At 53.1% G+C, this 20266-nt stretch overlaps 1 long non-coding RNA gene across 1 annotated transcript; it reads left to right on the forward strand.

Annotated features, from left to right (window-relative positions):
* Positions 1-1827: 1827 nt before the first annotated feature.
* Positions 1828-16620, forward strand: LOC141746883 (uncharacterized). The gene is made up of 4 exons (XR_012588520.1): positions 1828-1864; positions 2118-2227; positions 6781-6854; positions 15825-16620. It is a non-coding gene; the product is annotated as an uncharacterized LOC141746883 (long non-coding RNA).
* The last annotated feature ends 3646 nt before the right edge of the window (positions 16621-20266 follow it).

The following is a 20266-nucleotide window of genomic DNA, read 5'->3' on the forward strand; positions in this document are numbered from 1 at the left end:
GATCCTGTCATCCCTGGGAATGCCCAAATATATTATGAAAGACCAGAAAAGCCATTTACACACAGGTAAGCAGCCACGATGCAGGAGGGAGCAGAGCAGAGGGGGTGCACGCCGCAGCAGCTGCCGTTTGGCTCAGCTTCTCGTTGTCGAACGTGGCAGCACCTCTTTATCGTGTTTTCCAGCTCCCGAGCGTGTCACTCAGCGTTTGACACCCCTACGTGTCGCTCCGGCACATAAACCGCTGACTAGGAGCCGGCCCAGGGAGGGAGCTGCAGCCCAGAACTGAGCTGGTTTGAGTTGTTTTGAGTTCTGAATCACGTCCTTGATGAAAAGCAAAGCTTCAGCTGCCTCCCAAGTGTGGGTTGAAGGGAGTGATGGCTTTCTGCTGAGTATTAATCCTCACGGCAGTAGCGGTATTCCCTCCACAGCTCTACCCATCGCGATGTCTGCTCGGATACCTGCTGGGGAAGGGGAGATGTAGACGCAGATCTGGCCGCTGGGGAAACCTCCGGAGGGGAGACCACCACGGACACCCGCCTCGAGGGCAGCTGGGGGGGGTCTCATAGCCGGCGGCCACAGGTGGGTCCCCACCATCTCCTTTGAAGCTGCTCCACTTAGTTTGAACAACTTAGTTTTCACTAGAGTTGGGATTTGAACCCAAATATAATCCAGAGCTGGGGAGCTTTTCCTCGCCGCTCCTCTTTTTGATCCGTGTTGTTTATAACTCTATTTATCTCCCGCGGGAAAGCCTGAAGCAGGGAGGGACCCCGAGAGCCCATCAGCCTCCCCTCTTCCTCCGCTGCGCGACTCCCCTGGAGAAGCTGTTGTTGCTAAATGTACTCGGAGCTCAGCCTTTCCGGGAAGGTCCCGCTCAGGCTGAGGCAGAGCTGAGCCAATTCACGTTGCACTTTTGTTTGCATCCCAGTGGTTTTGGATTGATCACTAAAGAGTGTGCTTTTTTTGCCGGTTTTTTGGGTTCTTTCCAGGATGCTGCCTACTGTCCCCCTGCATTTGCTATAGCTTTCGTAACCTTGAGGTATAAGGAGATAAAACCGCTCCTAGCTCTGCTGCTGGAGCGAGGACGTGGCAGGGGAGGTGCAGCTCGTCCCACAGCTGTGGCACCGCGGCCGGAGCTGCTATCCAAAAAACGGGGACAGACAAGAAGCGTTTGCACGGGTGCGACTGTAACACAAGTGGGGCTGCAGCGTCAAATCCAATCTTTTCCTTGATGCAAACGGTGGCTCTTGGTGATCCCTTCTTCTGGTCTTCGTGAGGGCTGTGTGCTGCCAACCACAGAGCGGAGAGAAGGAAGCCAGCCTCCCACCCTGGCCATGTTCTCACCCCCCAGCTCGCAGAAGCAAGGCTTGACCTCAGCCCAGTCAGTGATAGGGCAGTGGGACCAGTGACACCACTGCAGAGCCGGTGCCATCAAAGCGGCTGCAAGGGGTGACCATCATCACCACCGTGGTGACGACCGTGAGGGTCACCAACGCCTCATGGAGACAACACAGATTGACCCAACAGCAAACTTAGCGCTGGGACCTCTGTCAAAATGGGGCAGGACAAAGGTCTGTATAAATCTAGGTCTCACCTTGTCATTCTAATGATTTTGCATGAGACTGGGACGCTAATGAATGGAGAATAGCTCTGGGAGCTCCAAGGCACCCTCAGCCACCAGCACCACTGCAAGGGTGGTATAAGGGCTGTGGAGATCATAGAGCCATTGGCTCTACCCGCCGTCAATCAGCCAGATGATCCCCCTTCCTTCCTTACAATGGCTGCTGGGCAGGTATAAAAGCCTAGGCAGTGGCCAAGGAAGGTCCTGGGTGGTGTGGCTCTGCTCCTGGCCTTCTGGATAGGAAAGGTTTGCAAAGTTTTTATGTGTTTTGGGGCAGATTTGTTTGGGTTTTTTTAAACCTTCACTGATTTAGGGTGGCTTGGGGGCAATTTTGTTTAATTGGGTTTCTCTGGGGTGGCCGCTGTGGCATATCTGCTGCTGCCTGGGGGAAAAGCCGCATCTTCTGCCCTAAGGGAGCCTTGACCCCACGGGTGGCTTCTGTGCTCGTTCCTGCCAGAGCCACCCCATTGAAAACGCTGTGTGATGTTGTTCCTCGCAGAGAGCCCGACGCTGGGTGTGATGTGCTGAAGCCCGTGGTGGTCAGCGTGTGGATGCTGTATGGAGAGTTTAGGAGGAGAGGAGCCCCAGGAGCCAGCCCTGGCCTACCGGGTAAGGAGTATGTCTGGACCTGCTTAAATTTGGGTGCTGCTGTGGGGTAGGGGTGAAGGGTAACAGTTCTGAAGGACTTTCCCAGCAGTTCTGTGGGGATCAGTTTAATTGCCCCAAACACCTGACTGTAATCTGCTACAGCTGGATGATGGATGGGTGGTGGGGGAGACCTGCTCTTGAGTCTGAGGTCACATCTTGAAGGGCTTGTCTGGTTCACAAGGCATCACTTTCACTGGAGCGCTCTTAAAAGCGAGAGTGGAAGAGCTCGCAGCTTTAGTGCAGGCTATGCACAACAAGGCAGCCACAAAATCACCTCCGGTTTCGGTTGGGGAATTAATGCCAAGAAGCGAGTTGCAGCCCTGTGTCTTCTTCTGAAGCGTGAAGCCTGAAACCACCCAAGGGCAGTTGCAAAGTCAGGCTCGGCCCCTGCGGGGGACCAAAACCCGTGGGCGAAAGGGGGAAGTATCAGCATCTCTGGCACACGTGCCCGGTGGTGTCCGAGCCGCAGTCAGGGGGTTGGACAGCTGTTCAGTATCTTCTCTGGGGTCTTCTCACGCAATAAAACCCTACAGTGATTGTAGATCATGGCAACATTATGCAAACTGCCATTTGCATAATCATTATGCAAATCGAGATGGATAACCAGCTTTAACCAGACTCAAGTTGCTTTCAAGTGCCTCTTCCTCAGCCTCACTTTAATCACTTAAAGGGGAAAAAAAAAGCCCCACCAAAACTGCAAACTTTCTTCTTCTCTTGGTTAAGTGCTTCACTGGGGCAGGGAGGGAGAGGAGGTGGCTTGTGCAGGCACTGCAGTACCCAAGTGGCCTGGTGGGGTCACTGGTGGCTTTCACATCCAGAGGCCCCAGAAGGGCCGTCCAGAGCTCAAAGCCCTCGGCTTGAAACTGGAGGAGCCCAATACAGGCTCTGCTCCATCCCAGCTTTCTGGAGACCTTTGGAAAGCCTCTGGCCCTTCTGCATCTGAAAGTACTTTGTGGGATTGTGAGGAAGCTGCATAGGAAACGATGGGATATTCAGGTACTGGTAGCTAAGCTGTTCCTGTAGCATCTGAGGGGTTAAGAAGTTTAAACATCTCCTGCTAGAAAAAATATCTAAGGCACCCTTCCCGGTGTGGAAGGGACTGGTCTCAGAGCATCCCATCCCTTCTGCTTCAGGGGTGAGGGAGCTGGACCAGAGTGTGTTTGTCCCCTCCAGGAGAGTTTGCAAGGGCAAGCACAAGCGTTGCACGCATCCGTCTCCAGTGGTACTCTTTTCTTTCCCTCCTTCTGTGAAGCGCTTTCGGTGCAGTAAGGGTTCAGTGGCCAGTGCTGACAGCCCCTTCCTGGGGAGCTGGGTGATGTTACCTCATCGCTGGCCCGTGCTGCTACAGCGTGCGCCTCATCCCTAATGGGACGCTCAGGCTTCCCTTCCCTGTGCTGCTGTGGCCATCCCTTGTTGCTCACCCCCATCTCCCTTCTCTCTGCTCTGCCTCCTGCCAGCCCTGCCTTTCCTTTCCCTGCTTGCCCACCTTGGATATCTGCCTGGGATATCTTCTGGATGTGTGGCTGCTTTCCAGCTTTTACAGCCTCTGTAACACGAGATGAGAGCATTAACCGCTAGACGCTTCTCATTTTGTTTTCTTCAAGGAAACTCGCAGTCATGGTCCTCATAGACCAGCTCTTGTGTGCCCCATCTCTGCTGGGTTTGTGATAGGCTGGGTCAGGAGCATGGCTGGCTTCTTGGTGAGCTGCAGATGCCTGTGTGATGCAGCTGTGCAAAACCTCAGCCCTTCTCCCTCCCCAGACCCTGGGAGTCCTTGGGCGGTTTCTAACTAAGCAGGTGCTCTTATCTGCTGCGTGGTTAAGGGAGATCACTGAATGTCCCCCGAGGAAATAGATTAGGAAGAGTGTAGGGTGACTCAGATAAGGACTTCTATCAAGTGGAGAGGCGCCAATACACTATGAGGGACATGAAGATGTCATCCATAGACCTCAGTAGTGACAGCTGCACAGGGCTTGGTGCAAACCTGCCTGACCCACCCTGGATGTGCTTTGGCATCTCCCAACCCATCTGACACAGTGACTCAGGCTTCCTGGCCCCACAGCAGGGAAATGGGGGCCAAAAGGGCTGTGGGGTGCCTTCAGAGCAGGGCTGGAGCAGCAGTGGTGGAGGAGTTGGCCTGTGGCCCTCCAGATGGGGGATGTATGTGGGGCTTGAACAAGCGCTGTGGGCACACGCCTCTGTAGAGCAGTGATGGACAGTAAATAGGGTGACAGTCCTCTTTGCGGGTCCTGCACCTTATAAATATTCCCCGCTGTAGGACCTAGCTCCAGCGTGACGCTTCCCTGCATGGTGCTGGTTGACACGCTGGTGTCTTGGCCTCTAATTTGTAAAAGTATTAACATCTAAGTTAACTGAAGGCATTTATGCTAAGCAGGGCTCTCAATGTGCAGATATACAAGCCCTCCTCAGGATCTGGGCTCAAACAAAAAGCAGGCACGTAAGGAGAACTTTGATTTGTTTAAATACGAGGACCAAGGTAATACAGCATCTGTGGCTCTTCATGTCTGGCCATGAGGGAAGTGCTGATGGGTTAGAATTGGCTGAACGTCTCCTGTGCTTAGCAGTGTGTGAAAAGGAAGGGCTGGAACCCCTCCTGTGCTAGCAAAACCGGAGGGGGTGGTGGCAAGGGGCGAGACCTTGGTAGGCGCACAGCGGTGCTGACCTGCAGGAGCCCGAGGACGTAAAGAGTTGGAGAATGGGTGAGAGCCTGCCTGAACATCGTGAGATTTTGCTCGCAAGCAGGATAAATTGCCGAACCATCTGTTTGTGAGCTTTAGGGAGATGATTCAAGAGTCGGGGGTAGAAAGAGGGGCGACTTCGGGAACACTTTGTGTCTTGAAGAACAAAACAGCCCCCAGTGGATGACTTCATAGTGCAGCGCCTGCACCCGCCGCAGCCCAACCCGCCAACAGACCTCATCCCCGCTCACAGAGGAACGTTAATTACTGGCTGGGGAGGGGGGAAGAAAACCCATGGTTGCCCGAAACAGGAGTGAGTGTAATTTGATTGCAGCCCCTGCCTGCCGTGTGGGTCTGGCCGGACAAGGCAGGATGGCTCGTGTTATACTCCAAGTGTTGTGAAACTGGGCTTTTTTTTTTCCTGTTGCATCTTCAGTAGCGCACAGGTGTAGGGAGGAGGGAGAAAACGGACAAATAAATGTGCTGGCAAAGCTAAAAAGAGGAACGTGTTATCTAAAAATACACGTAGCAGTTGGAAGAAATCAAAGAAACTAACAGACTATGAATGACCAGAAGGGTCAAAGACAATAAGAAAGCACTTAAATAGAGCCGGGAATTTATTTCTGTGTCAAAAATGGCTCTGTTAGAGACAGATGGTAAAATTGTAAATAGCAGAGTGGAAAAGGTAGAGACGCTCCATAGATCTTCCAAATACAGAAGAAAGGAGGCAGGGAGGATGTATTCGCCACAGACAGTGGCATATAAAACCAGCCTGTAAACTGGCACATAAAACCCACCGTTTGTAACGCAGGAGGCTTCGTGGCAGCCTGGAGACCATCTAACGCTTGTGAACCTGAGTGTGGAGCCCTAAAGGAGGCAGCCAGGCACATCACCAAACTGCCACTTCCTCCACCCAGAGGAGGAAAGCTGGGAAATTCCCAGGGGCTGGAGGGATCCCAGTGTTATTGCAACTTTTTGGGAAGAAATTGGGTCACCTCGAGGTAAAGTCATGGGAAAATCCATTAGAAATGTTACTGGTGAAGGAGCAGGCACTGGGAATACCTTTGTGAGTCAGCATGGCTTGGTGAAGGGTAGGTTGAACTGAACTGGGGTCTTTATGGCTGGTCTGGAGGCATCCATGTGGCTATAGGGCATGAAAATTCGGGTATATTAAGATTTCTTCAAGACCTTTGGCTTAGTATCATTTGGCCTGATTGCTTCAGGTGTATTGTGGAAAATTTAAAAGGGTCCTTATTTGCTGGATGGGTCACTGATGGCTTTTGAAAATGCAGTTATTAGTGGAGGGATCAATGAATGTTTCTCCTTCCGTTGGGATCTGCTATGATTTCTCTTTTTGGTTCAATGTCATTTAATAGCTTGAAAAGGAAAAAGTAAAATAGCTGGTGTGCTGTGAAGGAGGCGTGGTGAAGGGGAGCAGATCTTGAGCAGAAGAGGCCCTAGTGGCGAAGACGGTATTGAGTAATCCCACCATTCAATAGACAGGGCCACACAAAGCTGCCAGCAACCAAGAAAAGCCGGTTTATTTATATGTTACATGCACAGGGCAAAAGATCATCCTCTAAAATGGTGAGTAATCAAAGGGCTCTGCCGTCTGCATGGATAACTGCCTCGGGGGCTCCTCTCGACACTGAGTAAGCAAAGGACCGCTGGGGTCCCAGGTGACCCTTTCCAAGCAGTTGGTGCTCTGGGTTTGAGCTGTGGGGGGGGTTTCCAGGGCAAGCCTGTCTGTTAGCTGCGATCAGCGTTATCTGTAATAACCATCGTTATCATTGTGGCTAATGGCTCATTATCCAGTGCAGAAGCAGGTCAAGTGAGATGTTCCAACAAGCTGCGAGGTCAAGCCTGGAGCAAGGTGTGAAAAGCAAGAGGTGAGAACAAGCGGGACTGATGGGCTGGTTCTGTTGTGTGATGTGTGAATGTGGCAATTGGGGCATTTTTGGGGTGGCTTCAGGAGGAAGGCTGGCCCAGAGGACAGCCCTGCCGTGGCCACAGGAACTCTGCTCCATCAGCGTCCCTGTACGGGCCCAAGGCGATACACGGGTCTAGCGCCAGCTCACTTTGAATAACACTTTATACTGGAAGGCGACTAATCATTGGAACAAGCTGTTCCCGTTCCCCTGGGAAGCGAAGGGACTGGTCCCCCGAGTCACCCATCTCTCATCATAGCCGTGATTCGGAGGGGCTGGATGGGGCGCTTACATGCATTATTCTTTAAGATGAGAATAACTAAATAACCCTCCAAGCCCCCTGCTCCCACACTGGAATCACAACTGGCCATGAATAATTTATCTTCAAATAATTAATTATTCAGCTCACTTCTTCATTAGCTGAAGAACCTGAACTCAATTAGCTGCTTACCTCCACAAAAGAAACCCAACTTTTTCTGAAGCAAATAAATAAAATACGAGCAGCTCTTAAAAAATAAAAATAAACCAACAACAAAAACCACCCATCCACTGGTGACCCTTTATACCGGATTCTCTGAGGACCTTTCCGAGTGTGGTATTCCCACACTGCTGCTCACCCATGGTGGTCGAATTGGATCGAGGCCCCTCCATGCTCCCGTGGACACAGTCCCTAAAAAAGCTGATCTGAGCCAACTGGGACAGGGCTGACAGGTGACTGGGGAGTCTGGTTAACCTCTCCCGGCCCAGCATCCAGAGCTGCTTTATTTAAGCTGACATACACTCGCATGGGGAGGTCCTGCCTTCTTATGTCCTTAAAATATTGTTATATTGTGGTCGTGTATCCTTGTGCTTTTCAGAACTTACTCTTTGGGGTGAGACTTGCCCTGTCTCTGGATGCGGACCCTGCTGGGGATCCGCCTGCCTGATGCTGCCTCCACGGCTGTGTTGGCAGAGCTGGGTGAGAAGGGCATCTCTGCTGGCACCGGGGAAGCTGCCCCCTCCTTTAGCTGGCATTTCTCATCCCATGGGGGCTTAATAGGGTGGCTTTTTTTGGGGGAAAAAATGCTGTGAATTGGCAACTGTTGCTGCTCTCCTTCCCTTGCCTGTTCTGCTGGTTCCCTGTAGCCTCCCAGGTAGCGTGGAAGGGGAGTCTCCTGGAAAAAGCTCCTTGAGGAGCTCTCTGGTTTTCCATGCAGCTGCTTGGTTTTGCTGGTGGTTTGTAGTTGGCAGTGGTAACACCATGGCCAGGGCCTTCACCGCGTGAATCTGCGGGACCGGTGTGTCTGCCTGCCTTGGTTTGTCACTGCCCGGTCTGCCGGAGGTAGTCCAGTGGCCTGTAAGTAACACAGCTGCTCTGCGCTGTGTGTCTTCTGCATTGGTGTCTGCTCGCCGGGATTAGTTCATCAGTAACGTTGCGCCTGGAGAGCAATGTCACAATGTGACTCATTGCGGCGCTGGCTAGCGTGAGCTCCGGTTGAAGTCATTTGGGGAAAAAATGATGGTAATAATCAGCTGTGCACAGGTCATGGTTTCCTCAGTGTCGGAGCAGTTCATCTGTCTGCTGTGGGCTGGCCCTCCTGGATGGGTTACAGATGAGCAGAGGTTCTCAGCTCTGCTCTCGTGCTTCACGCCAACGTGGCCATCCCAGTCCTGTCTATTTATGCTTTCACTTTAATGGGCAATAACACCTGTGCCACACCACACTGAAGGTTTTTGCTGGTCTTCTGTAACTCCCAACACACTCAGCTGTGTTGTCCTTGGCCTTGCTCTTTCTTTCCTTCTCCATTCAATATCAGCCCGGGCTCTGGGGTCAATCCTTTTTCTCCCCTTTGTTCCCCGGTCTCTTGCAGCTGGAGGAGGTTGTCGCTTGGGTTGTGCAAATCATCCTGATTGCTTTCTCTGGAGAAGTCTCTGTGTAACTCTCCACAGAGGTGGAGCGCCCATCTGCCTTCTCCCCTCCTCCAGTTGCTCAGAGGCCTCTGCTCCAAGAGTTTCCCCACCAGACCTGCAATCCGCTTGCAGCTTTTAAGATCAGCTGCGGCAGACTTGGCAAGGAAGAAGCCGGAGATGTGTCAGGGATCCTTCCCTGGGGGCGGCGATGTCTGATTTCTCATCTGTGTGTGCATCCAGGGTGAGCTCAGCCAAGAGGAGCTCCAGACTGCAGAGGTGTCGGGTGAGGGCAATACATGGGATGCACCTTTTGCTCCCATGGGAGAAGGAGCTTGGGGAAGGGCCACAGCTGGGACAAGCTTGTCAGTTGTCTGGCCACTAATTCCTCTTCTTCACAGCAGGTTTGGAAATGCTCAGTGGTCCGTGGCTTGCAGCTTCTCTCCAGCAGCCTGTTGTGGAACCTCACAAAACTAAGCCAGACTGACTAACAAACTGAAAATGGGATTTATTTTTACAAGATAGCAAGGAAATGAAACCAAGTTTTACTCTAACTGAAACCACTTTGAGACTCTGACAAACACTATCAATCCACAGGGGCAAAATGTTGTACAAGATCCTACACAACCAACTGAGGAATACTTAAGGCTTATGGCTGATGGCCCAAACTGTGCAATTGGTCACCTAATAAGGGAGGGCTCTTAACCTCCAGGAGTTTCTCAGGATGGTGTCTTGACCGAGGGGGAGAGTCCCAGACTGCAGACCCGCTGTTCTGAGGAGGACTGACTCAAAATGGCTCTCTGGCGAGGTTCTGTCTATACCATAGTTGAATCTGATCTGTGGCCAAATACGGTTGTGTAGCCCCCCTGTTGGCTGAGGTCCCCAACGTCCTCACCTTTCCACCAAAATGCGTTCGTGCTGACTGCCACTCTGTGTGACGAGAGCTGTGGTGGGGAGCTTTTTAGGGGTGGGAGCATTTGCCATGCAGCCCCCCGGCCGCCCAGCAGAGCCAGCCTTTTGGTAGCTGGAGGAAACACCTCGGTTTCAGTGACTTGTGGGTTGTGTGGCCATAGTGAGCTGCTGCAGCTCAGCCTGGGCAGTGCAGGGTGCCCTGGGATGCCCTTGGCCGTAGGGGTCCCGACCAGACCCCAGGCACCCACTGGGTCCCGTGTGCCGCAGTTCTCCTATGTGCCGGCCATGCCTGCCCCTTGGCACTCAAGTTGCTGGGTGAGAAACGAGGTGGATTCAGCTGACTTCTTGTTTGGATTATTTCTTTAGATACCCTGTGCCTCCAATCAGTCTCTTATTTTCTTCCACTGCAAGATGTGTCTGTGCTGCCGTCAGGGCTTCGGGCCACTCGGGTGATCCTGAAACTTGGCAACGCAGTGTTTCGGTTGTGCTTATTGCCATATCAAACCTCCCATCCCCTGGTCGCCAGCATTTAACCCTGCTTTCATCTCCCGCTGCCTGCGATGGCAGCTCCTCTTTTTCCTCTCCGTATTCTGTCTGAGATGCAGATTTGCTTGCGCCCGCTTTGTCAGCTCTGCATTTCTGCTGACCCTAGTAAGAGCTATGCATGCTTTATCACACTCCTTTTTTATTTATTTGTATTCTTTTTGCCTTGTACCAGAGCCAAAAGGGCCTCGGAGTCGGTGTTGCTCGGTTCTGCAGCTGGATGCTCTGTACACCCTGTACTTCTTGTGCATGCTCATGCAAAATTACTTTCTGTGTCCTACTTTAGGCAATATCCCCGGCTGTCATCTAACTTTGTATGGTGCAACCCACACCTATGGCAAAGCCTTTGCTAGAGGCTGCAGGTGGCTCTCTGTGTATGTGTCTCGATCTGCTGGCCGTATCTTTGTTTTTATCACACACGCATTGGCAGGTTGTAATGACTGCTTTTATCTGTTCTCTTGGCAATCTCGGAGAGTCTGCTTCTTCAGGCGGCTTTTGCAAATGCTAACTTCTGTTACCTCAGTGATCTTCCTTCTTGCATTTCATCTGGCGGAGATTAGGCCGTGTGCTGAAGGATATGCATCTTGCAATTGCCTTCATTATCAGATCTAATGGGGCTGCTCACCGCTCGCTTTTTCCAGGGCCTTGCATTTTCTCATGGGGAAACTTTGCTCTGCGTGCTGGACGTGAGGACTGGGGGAAGAGGGCTGTACTTCTGAGACCTGGGAAGGAGGAGGCAGAGGTGGGGGAAGGCTGGAGTATACCCTGTCGCTACCTGCCTGCGATGCAAACGGAACCTGAGGCATCAGCAGGGAGACTTCAGGGGGCCGTTGAAGTCATGACATGGCTGCGTTGATGCACCTCGGCCCCCGGGAGGAGCTGCCCCCAGGCTTGGGGAGGGGTGCGTGCTGCTCCCAGGTGGATGGGGCATCCCTGGAGAGATGCCACCGCAGCACCAGTGGAAGCTGCTTACTACATCTCCTCCCGGGGCCGGGACCGCTCTCCCACCATCCCCTTCCTCGCTTCAGCCCCTTCATGGGGGGAGCATCGCTGCGAGCACCAAACCCCCTCCGGGGGTCCCTGTTCCTGGGGTCAGCAGCGTGGTCCAGCCGGGTGTTTGTGTTGCCGAGCAACCCATCTCCCACCGCTGGGTTACCATGGTGATGGAACAGGGGTGTGGGGGTAGGGGGGGGGAAAGAAGCGTAGAAGCCGAGCAGATGCTGCTTCTCACGGGGCTGCACCCCTGCTCAAAAGCTTTGCGTGGGCATGGGGACATAAAGGCTGCAGGAGCTCCCTCCTCTGCAGCATGGGGAGGGGGCAGGGGTGTGCATGGGCGCACGTGGGTGAGTAAGAAGCAGGTGACCGCGGTGGACCATCGGACCCATTCAAGGGGGGTTCAAGAAAGCCACGTCGAAGGCTCAGAGCTTGACCAAGCGCTGCTGAGTGCCTTTGAACGTGTAGCAGGGAGTCACTGAAGGCTCAGACAGCAGAAGTCGGGCAGGAAAAGGACCGCGTGAGCCTGCGAGGCAGACTCGTGTTTGGTAGCAGCCCTTTTTGCTGAGCACAGACTGCTCAGGCTTCCCTGTGCTCTGATGCCAGTCTGTGTCTCATTCATAGTTACTGGCCTGCTTGGCACACGGTGTCCCCTTGCTCTGGCCGGTGGATGCACAGTGTGCACTGGTCAGCAGGGGGGAGGAACACCCCATGACTTGTTCTCCTTCCAGTTGGCTGAAATCTCAGTGGCAGCGTCCTGTCTCTAGAGTGCTGTGTCAGTCGCGGACGTGCTCCTTGGCAGCCTCCACCACCAGGTAACCCTGGCCATAGGGCACCATCCAAAATTGCTCAGCTTTGGCCACTTCTCGGCTGCTCTGGAGACAGCTCTTCTCAGACCGTGAAATCTGGTTTGGTGCAGGGCTGTTGGCAATGTGGCTCCGTGGGGATGAGATTGGAGCAAGCACAAGGAAAGGTGAGGTCCCAGATGGGTGATGAGGATTAGAACAGGAGAAAAAGGAGGAACTTGTGCTCATGCCCCACGCCGGGAGTATTCAGCCTTGTTCAAGAACAGTCCCCACTCTTTCTGGTCCAGGAAATGATGGGTTTACTCTCCTAATCCCTTTAGGAACATCAGGGACTGGAGGGACAAGTGTGCACGGCAGCTTGGCAGCTGGATCGGGGCTGGGAGCTTGGGGCATGTGTGCCAGAGGGGGACCGGGGGGCTCTTGCACGACAGCTGGCTGTCCTTGCTGCCCCTCTGCTTTGGAGAGAGCAGCTGCTGCCCTGAGCCTCAGTGGCTGCTGACCTCTGCCCTGCCCATCCCATCTTCTCACCCTTCATCCCCTGGGCAAAAGTACACAAAAACCTCCCCAGAAAGCAGATGATCGGATTAGGGTTTGCATGCAGAACGTCTGTGGGCAAGACTTCCAGTATTAAATAGTAAGAGGTCCTCCTCCCACCCAGAGGAGGCCCAGGGCACGTGACAGAAGAAACCCTAGAAAGCTGGCACCTCCTGTAGGTGAGAGCTCCTGGGCAATGAGGCTGGAGGGGAGCCTGGGACATCTATTTTGTGCTTCTGCTGCCATGGGCACAACATCTCCCAGCTCCCCCCTCATGGGCTGGCTCCTCAGGCAAAGTCTCTGATTGCAGTGCCAAAGCTGGATCATGGGAATAATTGGACATTTCCTTCTACAGTTATTCACAGCCAGTTTCTGCCCATTTGTCCTCGTGCCAGCATTGTCTTCTGGCTTCAACAGCTCTTCTCCCTTCTGCGTGTTTAGACCCCGATGTATTTATAGCTGACAGTGATATTCCCTCTTGGCTTTTGTTTTGCTAACACAGGCTCCCTCCCCATGGTCTCCCTCTCTCCTGAACGTAGGTGGCCAGATCCCAGGTTGCGTCTTCTCCCTACAGCAGCATTTCTCCTTAATCTACAGGTGGCATGTGCATCTGCCCTCTGCGTACCCAGACTACGTTAGTCTCATTCGTGGCCATATGGCAGAGTTGTCTCGGAATCCTCCTTCGATCAACCTGGCCCTCTTTTCTGAGGGACTGGCAAAAATGCAGAGAAGAATAATTTTAATCCAAGTACCTGACCTCACACCTCATGCTGTTATGCTACAATTTCATTCCACTTACAGGGTACTCAAGCCTTGCAGTACAATATCCCATCTTCCTATTTTGCAACCAATCTCCTCTGAATTTTCCCCTTGGGAACAAGGGCTCTGTTCAAAGTGCTAAGCAGGCTTGGTCTCACTGTATGCCTCAGGCAGACTAAGAGAATTTTATTTTAATGATCAAATAAAAGGAGGATTTCTACATGGAGGCAATGGTCCTCTGGTGCTGCCGTGGTCATGGGGTGGTTCCCCTCTGCAGATGTTCTGAAGCGTCCTTTGAGGTGCGGTGCCTGGTGTCAGGTTGGTGAAGTTTCTCATCTTTTCTGCCACGCTATTACTGCCTCCCTGTCTTTCCTCTGTCCCAACCCGTGCGATGTTTCTTCTTTGTATTCCTGTAGCCTTCCATCTTCAGGTGCTTTAAGTCTGTCCAGGTGGATGAGAACAGTTGATCCTGCGGACAAAGGGGATGTGGTAATCCACTTAGTCTGCCGTGATCTCCCCTTGCTAAGCCCTCGTAATGTTGTTTACTTACTTTCAATTAGCCTTGCTGGCTGAATCTGCTGTGAAGCCTCATCCTCTACGAGACCAGATTAATGGGCTTGTGTCTCGTATTTAAATACAGCCCCCACATGTGCTGTACGCCAAACCAATAATACTTTATCTTGATGTAATAAAAATAATTGCCAGCAGAAATGCTTTCCCCTGTGCCTATTCTTCACTACTCCAGGGAATTGCTCACTCCCGTCTCTTGCTTCCCCGTTCCACTTCCTCGTATGTCTCTTACCTCCATGGGCAACTTCACCCCGGTTGAAAACTGAGGTCAAGTAGTGCTAGGATGTGCCCTGAGTTATCCTTTAATCTTTTCCCTTTCCTCCTCACATAACAGCCCTTGTTCTTTCTCTCTTTAGGCCAGAAAGGTTCTGAGGCTCTATAACTAGCTGTTTGTTTCAATACCTTTTTTGCAAGGTCTAACTCTGACTTGATGCAATTTCCACTTTGTTGAAAACTTGGTGGCCTCCGTGACCTCCATTCCAGGACTCCTCTCTTCCAATCTGTGCAGGGTCCCTGCTTCTTCCTAACACTTTTCTTTAAGTGACTGCTCAGCCCATTACCTTGCAAGCTGTTCTGTGCAAGCTTTTATTTTTAGTTTCTCTTCCCCCTGCTCGGGACTTCTTGCAGCTCTAACACCTTTTCACTTGGTGCAATTCCAGGCATCCTGCATATCTGTGTCCGTGACCTCTCTCCAGCTGACTTCACTAACCCCAATTCCTTTTGTTTCTTAATGTCCACTCTACTTGAAATCAAGATCTTCAGTTGCAGACTTATTTTCGTTCGTTCGTTCACTTAATCAAAAGTTGATTTAGGCCAAAGTATTCAACTTGGGGCTCATATCTGCAATCAGCCCTTCCGTAATATCTACCTTTCTCACCAAAACTAAGTCTAAATGATCATTGCCTCAGGTGAACACAAACCTGCCAGCTCTCGCATCCAGCCTCGTCTGCTCTATGGCTGCAAGCAGCATCTGCTTTCCAGACTCCCCTCTAGAGCAGAGCCATCAAAGTGGTTTCCACGGGGTAAATGCTTTGCTGCTTCATCTCCCAAAGAAGAGGTCTGCTGCATGAAGAGGTCACAGCTTGTTCCCTGCATTCCCAGCAGTTCCTATAAGGAGGATTAACCCAACCTGGTTGTTCAAACCATGTTTTCCTTCTTCTCAGCCCTTTGCGTTATTCACCTGTCCCCTAACGCGTGTCTCTTCGCTGGTCTCCAGTGGGTGTTTGGAGAAGACCGTCACTGCTTGCGTTGCGCTGCAGCCCAGTGTCATCGCATGTGAGCAACTGGCGACTAAAGGGGTTGGTCCTCAGGACCTGCCCAGAGCTGAGCTACCCCACGCCTCCCCATCCAACCCCTGTCCGCTCACGCAGCGTCCCCTTGCCAAAGCTGAGCCTGGCCTTGGGGAGACAACGTTAATTCCTCAGTTTTCAGGGCTGTTTATGTTGGAGCGCGAGGGAGCTGGAGGTGGGCAGGAGGCCAGCGGGCACAGCCCAGGCAGGGGGCTGGAATTAGGCAGCGCTCTTTAATCCAACGCAGGCGCCCCTGGTGCGGTGCGGGGTGGTGGAGGTGGCTGGGCTGGACTCTGCAGATGGAGGCACCAGACTGCTGACTCTTAGGACACTTGATTATTTTCTGACACAGCCTTTTTTTTCCCCCTAAGGAAACACTGGTATAATGAAACGCCTATCTTGGGGAACTCATCCAGCAGGCGCTTGCTCTCACACGGCTTGGTTGACTGGATCAATCTGACCTCCTGGGTCAGTGTGACATATGATAGAAATGGCCAAAAGAGCAAAATCGAGCTGGGAAGGTTGTCAAGAAGGCTAGAAAGGCAATCCTGTGCTCAGCTTCTGGTTTCTTGTGAGATAAAGCTGAATTTTCAGCAGCTCAGGGCAAAATGTAATTTTCTGGTTGGCTTTACTTGCAGACCACCTGACTGCTCTTTCCCCCTTGCTGCTCTGCATCTGAGATGCCCACATCCCTGTTCCCACCTCTGCACTCCAGCTGCCATCCCAGACCCTTGGAGGATCACACCTGAGCCTGACAAGCAATCACCGTCCCACCATGGGACTGGACACAGCTGGGACCCGGCCAGTGCCCACCTCGGGAGCTGCCGGAGCCCTCTGTGCCAGCATGTGGCAGGATGGAGTCTGCCGGGGAGGCGGGTGGAAAGGAGGGACAAGGAAATCATGGCAAATGGGAGCTGACTGACCAATAATTGTGGACAACAAGGCTTTTCAGCAGGGCCATAAATCAATGGCAGATGGAGACACAATGGGTGGTGGTTATTGATTTCTTTTATTTATTTATTTATTTATTTTATTTTTTGTCCCCTCTGTTTGCGGCCCGGCAGAGTGGAAAGGCTCTGGAGGCAGCACTGCAGGGGCTTTCTATCGGCTCGGCAGCTCGCCCACCTTCCCTCCCCGCTCCTGGCCGCTGTGCGGGAGGGCAGCTCTCGTGGGTGGCCAGCATCAATCAATAACATCCGTCCATGGAGCCTCCTGCCTCTATCACTGTGCCCGAGCCTGGCTCGGCATCCCTGGAGCCGCCTTTGAGCCTGGGGGGAAACTGAGGCCGGAGGCAGAGGTGGGGATGGGGCTAAAAAAAGGGTGGACCACAGCTCCGGCCAAAGTCCTATCTCTTGCTGGAGCAAGCCACCTCCACCCTGCCACCATCCGTGTCACCCAGCCAGCAGCTTTCCCCCTCCCCTGCTGTTCATCTCTGACTTGCTGTGTTTTTCTCGTGAATGCGTCAGTCCCTGTTTCTTCTCGTCTCTCCATCCACCACCTGCAGTTCTCAGATGTGATTTCAGGAACCTGCCAGGTCTCCCTGCTGCTCGGAGCGGGGCAGCTCTGGGGAGAGGCACAAACTTTGCGTTACTTGGGGTCTGACCTAAGGGCTGCCCTTCACCCTCACAGTTACCGGCGGTGCCCGGGGAAGGATGGGATGTTCCGTGGACAAGGAACATTAAAGGAAATCCAGCCTACGGGAGTGGGCGTAGCTGTGGGTTTGTGGCTGGACCAAAGTGCTGGGAAATAGGACTTTTCTCCCTGCTTAACCTTAATTCTTAAGGCCTTCCTTTCGCTTCCCGTGCTCTTAGGTGGCTCAGCTCTTCAAGGAAAGTCTTTGTGCAATGTCTGCAGCGCTTTGGGTAACGAGGGGCTCCCATGCCCTGGGCACTACGGAAACAGTGAGGGTGTTGCTATCCTCTGGCTCGTGAAAGCAACATTATCCACATGGGGGAGAGGGGGTAGCATTTTAGTAATGGCTTTCTTTCCAGGATGAAAAGCTCTGCCATTAGAGCTGATCTGGGTTGTATTTTTTTTTTCCTTTCCCTTTTGTTCAGGGCTGCACAGAGCACTTTGGAATTCATAAACTGGTAATTTATTGAACAAGTCTTCAGAGAAGGGAAGTAATGAAAACTGCCATATAAATTACGGGAGCGTTTGGGAACCTATTGCTGGCGGGAGCACGGTGGCTCTGTGGCCTCTAATGGAGCCAGTGTCTACGTCGAGGCAGACACCTCGCAAAGCCATGCCAGGGGTGGGTGGAAATGGGATTGGGGCTGCCAAAAGCAAACCCATAGCCACGTTATTGGGAGATGGAGCCATGCTTGCTGCAGAGCGGAGCAAGCGTCTCCTGCAGAAATGCTGTTCACCTGTCCTGTAAAGGGGTTGGGGATTTACTGGCCCCGTAATATCAGCAGTTGCTCGCACAGAGGGGCTGTGTGGGCCTTTTTGTTGAGCCGGTCTCTCTTTTCTTTCCCCTTCTTCTGTATCTTTCGCCGTGAGCGGAGCCCCTGCTGCTCCCAGGCTCGGCCGGGTCCCTCCTGGCACACAGTCTGCAGTGATGGAGGGTGCTGCCTGCGATGCTCTCGGACCAAGGAGGCATCACGGAGCTTTTACACATGTGGTAATCAGCAGGCGTGATGTGAGATCCCGCTCGCGGGCTGCGTTTGAACCTCCCCAAAGCTCTGGGTTCAAAATTCCAGCCCGAGGCCGTGCTGCAGAGCTCCGGAGGTGCCATGGGTGCCAGGCAGATACACGGTGCTGGCAGGAGGCAACGTTCCCTCTGCGGGGCACCGTCAGCAGGCTGTGATCTTGCTGCTGCTGCTCTCCCTGTCTGTGCCACACGTGGCAGCCTGTCCGTGCGCTCTCAGGCTGGGAGCAAACCCTTGCCACGCACCGCTGCAGCTCAGGTCACCCTAGTCAGCCTGCCCAAGGGAAGGTGGTAGGATCTATCACTTTTGGTGATAGAAGAGTTGGGTTTGGCTTCTGAAAGTCTAACCCTGCTAAACCCTCTGCGCACGCGCGCTGTGGAGCAGAAACCTTTATTGGGGTGCTTTTGGAGGAGCTGGGATGCAGGAAGAAGTGAAGCATCAGCCGTGCGAGGGGCTGTGGAAAGCAAGGGGCGCGCGTGGGAAAGGACGTGGGGGCTGGATTCACCTGCGAGCCGGGGCCAGGGACACCTGGCAGAGGTAAAATTACTGCAAGCCACAGCGTTTTGTGCGTCTCTGGTTAATCAGGGTAATGGGCTGTTCACCTCCAGGTTTTGGCTCCTCTTCCACACTCCGTCCTTGCAAGGCCGTCGGGGAAGGGGGGGAACGACCCTCGCTGGTGGGGTCACAGTGCAGGGGCTGCCCGTGGGTGCTCCTCGCGGGTGAGGCTGGCCTCGGGGGCAGCAGGAGTTTGGTCACCAGCATTTATAGTTACTGGAAGCTCCTGTCTGGTTCCTCCAGCCCAAAGTACTCCATGGCCACGGACACACGGGCTCGCTCCGCGTCAGCAGGGAGATCCTTAGTGAGAGGGAGCCACAGCATTAATACGGGGTCACTGGGGTTTTCCTCCTGCCGTGCAAAGGCAAAAGCCTGTTTTTTGGATCCCCTGATCCAAAACGCTGTTAGGAGACCCAATAGATGTGGCTTCTTGCCCACGCCTGTCTGAGGTGGTCACTGCTGAGCCCACCATATGTCTCTTACATCTGCATCTGCCTTCGGTCCCAGGAAGGAGGGAGGTTTGGCCGAGCGCTCCCAAGCCAGAGCTGCTGGGGGGCCGTGCGTGATGCTGAGCAAAACGCTCGCAGGGAAATGCAGCCGGCCCCCGGCTCCGCATGGAATCTCGTTTTGGGTTAAAAACAGCATTTCAGTGAATCCTGGGAAAGGAGAGATGTTGAGGTTTGTACCTGAGCAGCATAAATAAATGAATTAATGAATGGATTAAATGTAAATTGTGGCAGCTTTAAAATGAAAGTCATAGTTTCCAAAAGTGCTTTTAACCGGTACTTATTTCTGCAGCAATATAACTGCCAGCAAGAGCTTAATTCATTATCACCAGAACAAAATGAAGACCCTGTAAATTTGAAGTCCAATTTAATTTCCCCAGAAAGAGCTTTGCTTTTTTTTTTTTTTTCCCAATCTTTCTTTCCCTTTCCTCTCTCTCTCGCTCTGCCCAAGGAAGGAGGATTTCTATCACCTGAAGCTGTTGTGAGCCTCCTGCAAATGGGATTTTCTCACCCTGCCCAGCCGCGGGCACCCCGCTGCTGGCAGTGAGGTGGTGGCTTGTGACGGGTCCGTCTGTTGGGGCTTTGTGCTGCACATCGGCCCTGCAAAAGGCTGGTATTGCTTTGGAGAGTTCAGGCTCTAAACCAGTAACGGATGGGGAGGGAAGCGGAGGCTCAGAGGGAAAAAGTGGCTTGTCCGGGGTTGTCTTGGCTTCGTGGCAAAAGATGGATGAGGACTTAAGTGCCCGAGTCCTAACCTACTGCCCAACCCCGCGGCCATCCGTGTGGTCCCAAAAGGGTTCGCAGGGGCCGTTGGTTGCGCTTGAGGCAAAATCATCCAGGTTCGGGGACCTGCTGCTGGGAAGATCAGGGAAGGCAGAGATCTGGCAGGGATGGAGGTGGCCACGGGTCAGCTCCAGCGGTGGAGCTGGGTCTGCTGCTGGGGCTCCTGGGGCAGAGCGGCTGCCAGAGGCAACCGAACCCTTCCCTGCCCGAGGGGCTACATCTGTAACCTCGCCCCTGACTCTCCATCCCCTCCAACCTCTTCCCTCCCAGCTTCGCCGCCAAAGAGAGGAGCGAGAGGGGTGGCTCGACTCCCTCAGCTCCATTAACAGCACAGATGGCCTGTACGCGGGGTTAGGGTGTGTGTACATGTGTGTGCGCACGTGTGTGCCTGCTCCCAGGGCTGTGGAAAACCAATAACAGCACGTTTCTGCCCTAAAATATAAGACAGGGATGCAGCAACTGGGGGAGGGGCCCTGATGCAGCAGGAAGAGCATGATGAGGCCTCCGGTCTCCATGGAGTCTTTGTTTATACTCCTCTCATTTCCCCGTCTTCTTTCTTTTTCTTTTTCTGTTCTCTTTTTTTTT

Source organism: Larus michahellis, chromosome 7 (assembly GCF_964199755.1).
Source record: "Larus michahellis chromosome 7, bLarMic1.1, whole genome shotgun sequence".
Classification (NCBI taxonomy): Eukaryota; Metazoa; Chordata; class Aves; order Charadriiformes; family Laridae; genus Larus; species Larus michahellis.